General features: G+C 36.1%; 1 protein-coding gene across 3 annotated transcripts in view; it reads left to right on the forward strand.

Moving 5' to 3' along the window:
- The window catches only part of LOC124169799, a 41,131-nt gene extending 38,449 nt beyond the window's left edge, over window positions 1–2,682 (forward strand). For all 3 annotated transcript variants that reach the window (XM_046548555.1, XM_046548554.1, XM_046548556.1), the window contains exon 12: window positions 1,240–2,682. The gene's annotated coding sequence lies outside the window, so the exon portion shown is untranslated. The remainder of the gene's footprint in view (window positions 1–1,239) is intronic.
- Window positions 2,683–9,571: the final 6,889 nt, after the last annotated feature.

Here is a 9,571-nt window from a genome sequence, read left to right on the forward strand (position 1 = left end):
AGGAGTCTTGGTGTAAGTTTTTCCGGTGGTGAAACCCTCGCTATGGCGAGAGCCAACACCAAAAGGGCCTCGTAAAAACGAAATTTTTAACATGCTTATTATAAGATCAATTGACGGTGCATCGGCTATCTCTCGCAATAGCGTGGGTCTCGCTATAGCCCGTACTCGCTTTAACGAGGTTCCACTGTAGTTAGTGGCCTTTTTCTTGACTTGGGTTATTTTCATTCAAAATAGGATGAGGTACATGTATGTGCAGATGCTGACTGGACATTCTCATCATGTAAAAAGCTAAATAGACTACCCATTCCATCTTATATTTGTCATGTAGCAGTAAAACAGATTGACACTTTCATTACTGTGGGTCTTATAACAGAGCCCTGCTGCCCCAGGCTTTTTGGGTGTTACTTGAGCCATATAAATTACGTAAAATATGATTTTAATTTTATGAGCTCCTACAATCATATACATAATATAGATGCTGCTTTAAAAAAAATTAAATATGTAATATATGTTTAGTGTGACAGTACTCAGTGTAACAGTACTCATTGGCTGGCTCGAGCACTGCTTGGTCATCGGTCATCGCGTGGGAAGTGATTAGTGATTGAGTAAAGTTGGTTGAAATGTAAGCTAGACAATTTTTGTGAATGTGTCATTGTCTTTGTAGTTTTTTGTGTTCAGGGTGTATCGATGGCGGGTAGCAGTCATTTCACTTGTCATTGGTTTTTATCTCCTCTCACCATTTTTGTCTTCAGCTCAACATAGTTTCTTGTCTACTCTCTTGCTATCCAGAAAGCCTTATATAACCCCATTTTCCACCTACCTAACATCATTTACTCTTCTGTAAACTATTTAATTATTCCCATTTGAAATATTTTAATTATTTTTTTGTTTTTCTTGTTCTAACCTACCGCAACTTTTCCATGCTATAGCGACATGAAATTTGTAACTTGAGTTTTTTCGCTCCACCCTAATAGTTACGCCACTGCTGGGTGGTAATCGGTTAGTCACCACTGGTACTTGGTGGGAATATCATTGTAATGCAGCAGTTCTTTGAAGTAAGTTCTCTCATTATTAAGAATTTGGTATAAGAAATGAAGCATTTAGGAGAATGATTAATCACCACTAGTACTATGTGAAAGAAATATTGAAATACAGGAGTTCCTTGAATTGGGATTCTGTTATGTGTATTAGATATTAAGTAAAAATTAACATATGCATTTTTTCTTTTGATTCTCTCAGGAAGAGCAAAATCGTATGTTGGAACAAGTTATTATATTTCACCTCCTACCATGGAAACCCACAAATGCAGTCCTAGATGATTATTTGTGGATTCTTGTGGGATTCGACTGATCCTATGGGCCTTCTTCCTGGCTCACCACTCTTCTCTACGTCTAAGAAGGTTTATAAGCTGCTAAGTGGAACATTTCTCAAGGATATAGCGTGCTGTTACTTCAACAGGTTGCAGATGCACTTAGTGGGGGTAACATTTGCACCGAATAGTCATTTATTTAAAAATTTGATATTGGGGATATTTTATTTTAAATTGACTGAACAGGTTGAGGGAGTGTATGAAGGCTGTCACAGTATTGTTAGCAAATAACACCAGGGAATGTTCTTATGTTATATATGCAGTCTCCTTTATATTACTAGTTTAATATTTGTTTGATTTTCATCTGATTATTTCTTATTATGCATACCAAAGACGTTCAAGCCGAGAGATAATATTTTTGTTAATTTCACATGAAAAATTCATACACCACAAAGTGCATGGATAAAATTCTTGAAAAACTATCAACTTTCAGTATTAAAAAATGATGTATTCAGTGGATAGTTCCACTCTTGATGGTATTGATAACAAAAATATTAGAGTATTAATTTTCCTTCACGATTACCAAAGTGAGCATTACCATTTTCTACATATGTTCACGCTATTTTCAGGGTTATGAATCATTGAAAAACAGACCAAAGAGACTATTTATTTGCTGCAAAATTGCAGGAAAAGAGCAAAATTGCATTGTAAGAGGAAAAGCAATTTTTAATTGCAAAGTGTCCTTTTAATTTCTCATTTCACTCTATTTATTGTCGTTTGACTGATTTTATATTTTTTCTATTAATAATTTTTAAGATAATTTTATAAATATTCTGCTGGAAGCCAAAGAATCATTCTATTTATGATTTGTTACTTATAGTATTCCACACCTTTTTTTCTGATGATTTATAAGCTGAACAATTCACTTAAGTTCAGGGAGAAATGACCAACTCAGTCTAAAGTACATAATGTGATGGAAAATTTATTTTAATCAAAAGTTCAATCTGTTGAGTCAACTACTATCCAGTGGTGCTTTAATTTAGAGTGGAGGAAAGTAATCTTATCAATAATTGGTTTTGATAATACCTAAATCTCGTTAAACTGTGTCATATTGGAACACAGCTTTAACCCAAATAAAATCGTGAAAGTGATTTTGAAGAAGGAATTTTAAAAATTGTTAATGATGTGTGCTTTGTAAAAAGTCTGTTGGAGTGCGTAAATTATATTTTTATTGAAGTGATTTTTTTGCGGTTTTAATTGAGCATTGATGGTTTTTTTATGGAACTAAAATTGATGTGAAGAATTAATGTGATATTAAATTCCCATATATGACGATTAAGGCATCTTGCCATTGCACCTTTTGGTCCACTCTATATCTGCAGTTTTCTATTATCATAATTATTGATAGCTATAATCCATGAAAAAAAAATACTTTTTGTAACTGAATGACTTGCCAAAATAATAAATTTTTGGTCTCTCATCAAAAGTAAGGTGAAGTAGCATAGCATTTTACCATTTGATTAATTACTTCATGTAAATAGTTGATTTTTAATTTATAAAAATATTTAGTAACTGAGGGTGAATTATGTAAAAAATATTAAATTTTGAAACATAAATACTCAGTCCTGATTTATGAAAGTATACCGGGACTAGCCACGGTGATAACTTTTTACGGAGTCACCCGCAATGCACAAATAGTGCGAAAAATCCACAGAAGAAAAATCATTCGAGGGATCCGGGTTCGTATCCCGGTCAAGGCGAATGATTTTTCTTCTGTGGATTTTTCGCACTCAGTCCTGATTTATATTAATTTGGTATTATTTATAAAGAATATTTGTGACTCAACCATGCCTGATGGTTTGATAGATCAGCAGTCATGTGAGTGAAAGCGATAATTTGGCTATAGAATACTCTCAAGAATGAGCATCTACAATGCTGTTACATGAGTCTAGGAGGCTATTACATGAGGCCGTGCTAGAGATTGAAATACAATTACATATGCTGAACATGTTTGATTTCATCACAATTAATGTACATACAATCATGTTGTTCTTTTGCACCAGCTGAGTTTTCTAAAAATTTCAAATAAAATTTCAAGCCACATTTTGGAGAATAACTAAGATTGATTCTAAATTTAACATTTTTGCTGTTAATCCCTACTCGGTGTCACACATGAAGTATGTTTTGGCTTGAGGGGATTGACATAGTTTTGCTGAAAACTAACAGAAACTTTGTAAAACCATATTAGAAGATAACCAATGATAGTCCAGTTGTGGAAGTGTTGTTCAGTCAGTGTTATGTATGGATATAAGATAAAGGACATGTATGGCTCTGAATTTTTAAAATCATGAACTGACATAAGGAAATACATTACATTGTGGATAAGATAAACTATACAAAACATTTTTATGCTCATAGATCAATTAGCTTGGCCTAGTTATTAATTTATTGGGTATTGCTACATGTTGTAATTTTTTAATTCAATTTTGATACATGTTTAACCAATTATGCAATGAAAGGCAAAAGTGTAGATAATTGAAAGAAATGAGTGTTTGTGCTGCACAGATTTGAATTATACAGATGCGACAAATTATTAGCATGTAATTACATGAAGTATAAAGCTTCAATCATTATCATTCTATATTAATTGTGCCTACTTGGTTACAAAGTCTTCAAAGAGCTATCAGAAATGTGGACCTCAGCTACATATAAGTGAGTGCGACTGGCTTGTGCAATTCGTAATCTCAGTTTTGGAATACAAGCAGTATTTTGTATTTCAAACACTCCTCGGCCTGTATTTTGCCCAGCCCTAGCTATGCGATACAGTGGCGCAGCGAGGGGGAGGTTTAGGGGGATAAACCCCCCCAAAGCCCAGAGATATTTTTAGGTTTAATTCAGTTTACTTAATTGGATTTATATTACTAATAGAATAGTGTAAGGATTAATAAAATATCCCTCAGAAAGCCATAAAACTCACCATTTATCTTAAAATTCCACAATTTATTAATCTCGCACCTACCGCTTATCCTGATGGGTATTCCATTCCCCCACAAACCCCGGTACTAGTTTCACCTAAACCTCCCCCCAGGCTTAACACATTCAATGCGGGCCCGATTTTCATGGAAGTCATTAGAATCGGCCAATAAAATAAGAAAGAAAAATAGAGAAAGGTTTTCGCCCCATAACTTCTGTTCAAATACTGCTATTCACAAGTGGCGCACACGGTTTGAAAGAGGGAAGCTTGCTGAAGGCCATGCACTTGATCGGAAGACTCGGAAGTGGATATTAGTTATGTAGGGAGGTGGAGAAAGGGCTCCTGGCCTGACCGACAGAGCACGTCAATTGACATGCTCCATTTCTCGGCTTGGACGGGACCACGTCAATAGGGTGGTTTCCCATTACTTTTTTATTGCCTAAATCGAAAGATTATTACTCCTGGAGTACGTATTTCACGCATTTAGATTTTTAAATGACGATATCTATTTTTCGCGATTAAATGAAAAGTGAAAATTTTCAAGCGTGCGAAACGCGACGGCTAAGTTTGAATACAGGGAAAACTATGTGTGACGTCGTTCTGGTTCCCACTGCCGCAAGTGAGGTGACCTTGGGGCGAGGCTCTGAGCGCTGATACGACGCAGGATGCTAGCAGGTAGCAGAGTACCATGCTAGCTGGTAGTGCTTGGCTTATATAAGGATTATTAATACCTCATCAAACGGAGAAAACTTTCCGACCTCAGCCAGTTTTAATGGGTGATTATTAAGACATGTTTCCCTGAGCTCTGTGCCTCATGCATGCATTGGTAATCTCGGACGATGTAAAACTCCTATCTACTCGTATAGAAACTAGGTCCCTGTGACGTCACGTGGAGTGCCATCGCATGGGTGCCAATCTGGCCTTTTTCAAATGAGGATAAAAATTGACCATTGCCATTCGTCTAAACCGGTATTTCTTAAACCAAATAATTTGTATATTATGAATACACTAATGGTGGGTAACGAATCACAATCAATGCCTTTCGTTTTCTTTGATGAAGGAAACTACCCTATTGTCGTGCTCCACACTGAATGTGTTTATTCCTAGCTGTGCCCCTGACGTGATAGTTTAAATGTGTCATTTGGTGGTGATCAAAGGCGTTAAAAGGTGATAAGTATGCTCAGGGGTGGAGTAAGGTTGTTGTATTGGGGAGAGATTAGGGGGGGTTCATTTCTTTCTGCTGTATAGTGCCTTGGTGGTACATATACACTTCTCAGCAATAATATGTCAAGATCTGATGTATATTGCCAAATGACTTTAGGATATTTATTAATTATTTTAAACATCTTTTAGCTCACGAAAGAAAAAAATTTCATGGGAGATCTACCTTAAAAATTGCAGTCTTTTTAATTTTTTCAGAAATCATGAGGGAACCCTGTCAATGCAATTGTGGTGATACATTTGTAATACCATCATATCACAAACGTATTTCAAAATGGAGTACCTTGTATTACAGTTGTTTGCAGTTGTAATACAATGTCAAATGTCCTCTAAAACAGTTGTATTAAGATTGTAATACTAAGCTGAATTACAAATGTATTCATGTCACCTATTTTATGAGCTATTCATAGCAAAATATTGGTGGCCATAACCCTTTATCTGATAAGTTGATGACATCACAAACTCCTGCTGATTGGGCTACATCTTCTCATCACCTTCTGCATTTCACATGGTTATTTGATATTTACCCTTTTGCAAGCAATTCAATCCCTCAATAAACGGGTCTCCCTAAACAAGGTAATGAACTGAAACACTAATGATGCCACCAACTCATGGAAAGGGTGGGAACTTTCTTGTTTATTTTGTCTATACTTAATAGAGATCTGCTTACAAGGAAGATTTTTTCCATAACTCATTCTTCAATCAACTGAATTCTTTAAATAAATGGTGATTTGTAGTGTGATTGAATAACTCCATTTGGGGAGATATTTACAGTGCAACCTCGATATAACGACACCCCACGGTGCAGTAATAAACATTCGCTATAGCGAATTGTCGCTCTACCGGAGGTGGAGCAAATAATAGCCAATATACCTGTTGTGAACAGATAAACAGGAACAGGAGTGGTGCGGCGACAGATAAACATTATCCGATAAACGTAAGCATAAATCCAGGCGAAAGGCGATGTTTTTTTGCATCACTAAATATCCTTACTCAAATAACGACTAACTATTCAAACAATTTATAAGCGCCGCACTGAATAAAAATCATGCAAAGCATTGTTTCGTCAATCATTATATTTATCGAACGACAGTTTACCACATAAATTTGAGACTGAGCACTCCATTAACTTCATTTCTAACACATCGCTAGCAATTACAGAGTTTAAGGAGTCTTGATGAAAGTCTTCCGGCGGTGAAACCCTCGCTATGGCGAGAGCCAACACCGAAAGGGTCTCGTAAAAACGAATTTTTTAATACGCTTATTATAGGGTCAATTGACGGTGCATCGGCTATCTCTCGTAATAGCGGGGGTGTCGCTATAGCCCGTACTCGCTTTAACGAGGTTCCACTGTATGTATTACCAAGTTAAAATGATCACATCATGATACCTTTGGAGCTTCAATTAAATCATTCAAAAAATCATTGGTCGGGACAACAACAATGACTCAATGGAAATTTAAACATTCTCTAAGGAAGTGCGCTGTTACTTTCATGGTATAGGCATCCCCTCATTGCTACCTAAGTGATGCCTGTATTTGGTTTAATCTTGATGTCATCCAAATTTGAGCCTAAATTTGGAGATACGTGTGGAATGGCAGATTCAATTAACATATTCATTGTAAATCCTATCCATTGCCCTTTTCCCTTCTTCTAAGTTCAAACTCCTTCTCCTTTAAATAGTCAGGAAATTCTCTTAGCTGGGTCCCGTCAATGGCTGTGACCTTAAGTCAGCTGTCTTCTTTCGATTTTTTCCAGTCCATTTAGGGCCTAATTTTGGCCCATTTCAATATCGCAAAAAATTAGACCATGGTATGGTATGGTATTTGGGGGAGGCGACTGACAGCTTAGGCCATTTGCGCCATGGGGGAAGGGTAGGTAAGGAAGGGTGGAGAGAAACCAAGCGTTGGCATTAGCCTGCTTTTAACGAAAGCCGCCAAGAGGTTCACGGCTTAACGTACCATCCAATGGACGGAGTGTTGTCCTTGAAATGTCCTCCACATAACATTCAAGCAGGGATCGAGCAGTCTCTGAAAATTCTCTTCCACCAACGGGATTTGAACCCGAGCCCACAGGGTGGGAAGCCAACACTCTAGCCACCGTACCAATCTGATCCTCAATTAGACCATTATTTGGGAGAAGTTCATAACATGCTTCTTGCATTGAATCTGTAAACTTTATGTATAGTTTTGCAACGCTCCTGCGTGGCCTTCCTTGCAAAGCAAATATTGAATTATTTTGGTAAAAATATGTATTTATGTGTGGCTTTAAAAGACTTCTCTTTTAATTTGTTTCTCCAAAAATTTGGCTGTGTTATATCCAAATAATTTTGATTGAAGCTGATCGTGATTTATTAAAGCAAGAAGAGGAGTGACCAATATGATATGGTAGTGTTTCTGTGTATCAATCCTCATTTTCAACATGAAAGGGAAAAATTAAATATTCGTTTAATGTACCATACCAGGGAAAAATGATTGAGGATAATGTAATCAGTAAGCACTTGAGACAGCTTAATGTTTAAATACATTCCCTTTCACTTGTTGAATAATGTGTGACCAATGCTGTTTGTGGCAGTAGTACTGTGATGGATTGAATGCTACTTATGATGAAGAAGTGGGAAAAATGAGATATTGATGTCACAATTGAGAATTTTGAACATAAAAAGCTGCCTAAAAATGTAATGAAATCCATATTTATTTTAATTTTTATTGTTTTTCATCCATGTCTTAGAAAGGAACTCAAAAAAGTTAATGTCTATTTTTAATTTTGTCATGATTTTATTTTTATATGAGAAAGTGTACGTAATATTACATTCAGTGATTTCTAATTGATCATGGGTAAAGTTCCTGTATTGTTCTTTGTCTGTCTCCCGCCCATGCATAATATGCTGTGTATATTTTTGTTGATTAAATAATTTTTGAGCAGTATCAATACACATTGTGTTTATTTCTGCTCCTTTGGTTGCTGCAATAGGGTGGGTTCCGATGTGTTAACAGCCTAAATTGAAAGATAATTTCTCCTAGAGTACGTATTTCATGCTTTTAGATTTTTAAGTGACGATATCTATTTTTAGCAATGAAATGGAAAGTGAAAATTTTCAAGCGCACGGAAACACGACGGCTATGTATGAATGTTGGGAAAAGCCCGTGTGATGTCATTCTGGTTCCGGCTGCCACTGTGTGACCACCTTGGTGCAAGGCTATGACCACCGCTACCATGCAGGCTGCTAGCAGGTAGCAGAGTACCCCGCTAGGAGGTAGCGCTTGGCTTAAATAGGGATTATTAATACCCTATCAAACGAAGGAAACTTTCCGACCACAGGCAATTTTTATAAGTGATTATTTAGAGATGTTCCCCTGAGCTCTGTGCCTAAATCATTATTGGTAATCTCGGACGATGTAAAACTCCTGACTACTCGTACAGCATCTAGGTCCCTATGGAGTGTCATTGCATGGCCACCAAACTGGCCTTTTTCAAATCGAAATCAATGCCTTTCTTTTTTTTTTTATTGAGGGAAACTACCCTATTATATGTAATTGCCAGTGTTTGGTGAATTTATGGATCCAGTATACGAGTTAAATTAGTTTTTCGTGAGTATCACTAGAATCATACGTCTTGACTCTACCACATTCTTGCTTAACTTTACACACCTGTATTAGTAAAAATCTAATATTTTTTCTCGTAAATAGGTATATATATATCTTCTCTCATGATTAGGAGGTCAGTAATAGGTAAAAGTCTTTCTTCTATTCATTTGTTTGGAGACACCAGATTTGGAGCTTAACAGCAGGTTTAAAAATGCCAAAAAAAAAGAACCCCAAAGAAACCAAAATTAATAAATCCTTACAACCGTAAAGATGTAACTTAAATAGCTTCAATCATTACAATTTTGTACAAATACTTTTGCTTAAATAAAACATGTCATTAAAAATTAAACTGGTGATGGAAATTCAAGTTACCTAGTTATCCCACAATGTTGAATTTCTTCTCATCTGCTCTTATACTTTTATCTTATCTATTGGAGAGTGTCATAGTGAATTGATCATTGGCATATGTATTATAGAAATT

Source organism: Ischnura elegans, chromosome 12 (genome assembly GCF_921293095.1).
Source record: "Ischnura elegans chromosome 12, ioIscEleg1.1, whole genome shotgun sequence".
NCBI lineage: Eukaryota > Metazoa > Arthropoda > Insecta > Odonata > Coenagrionidae > Ischnura > Ischnura elegans.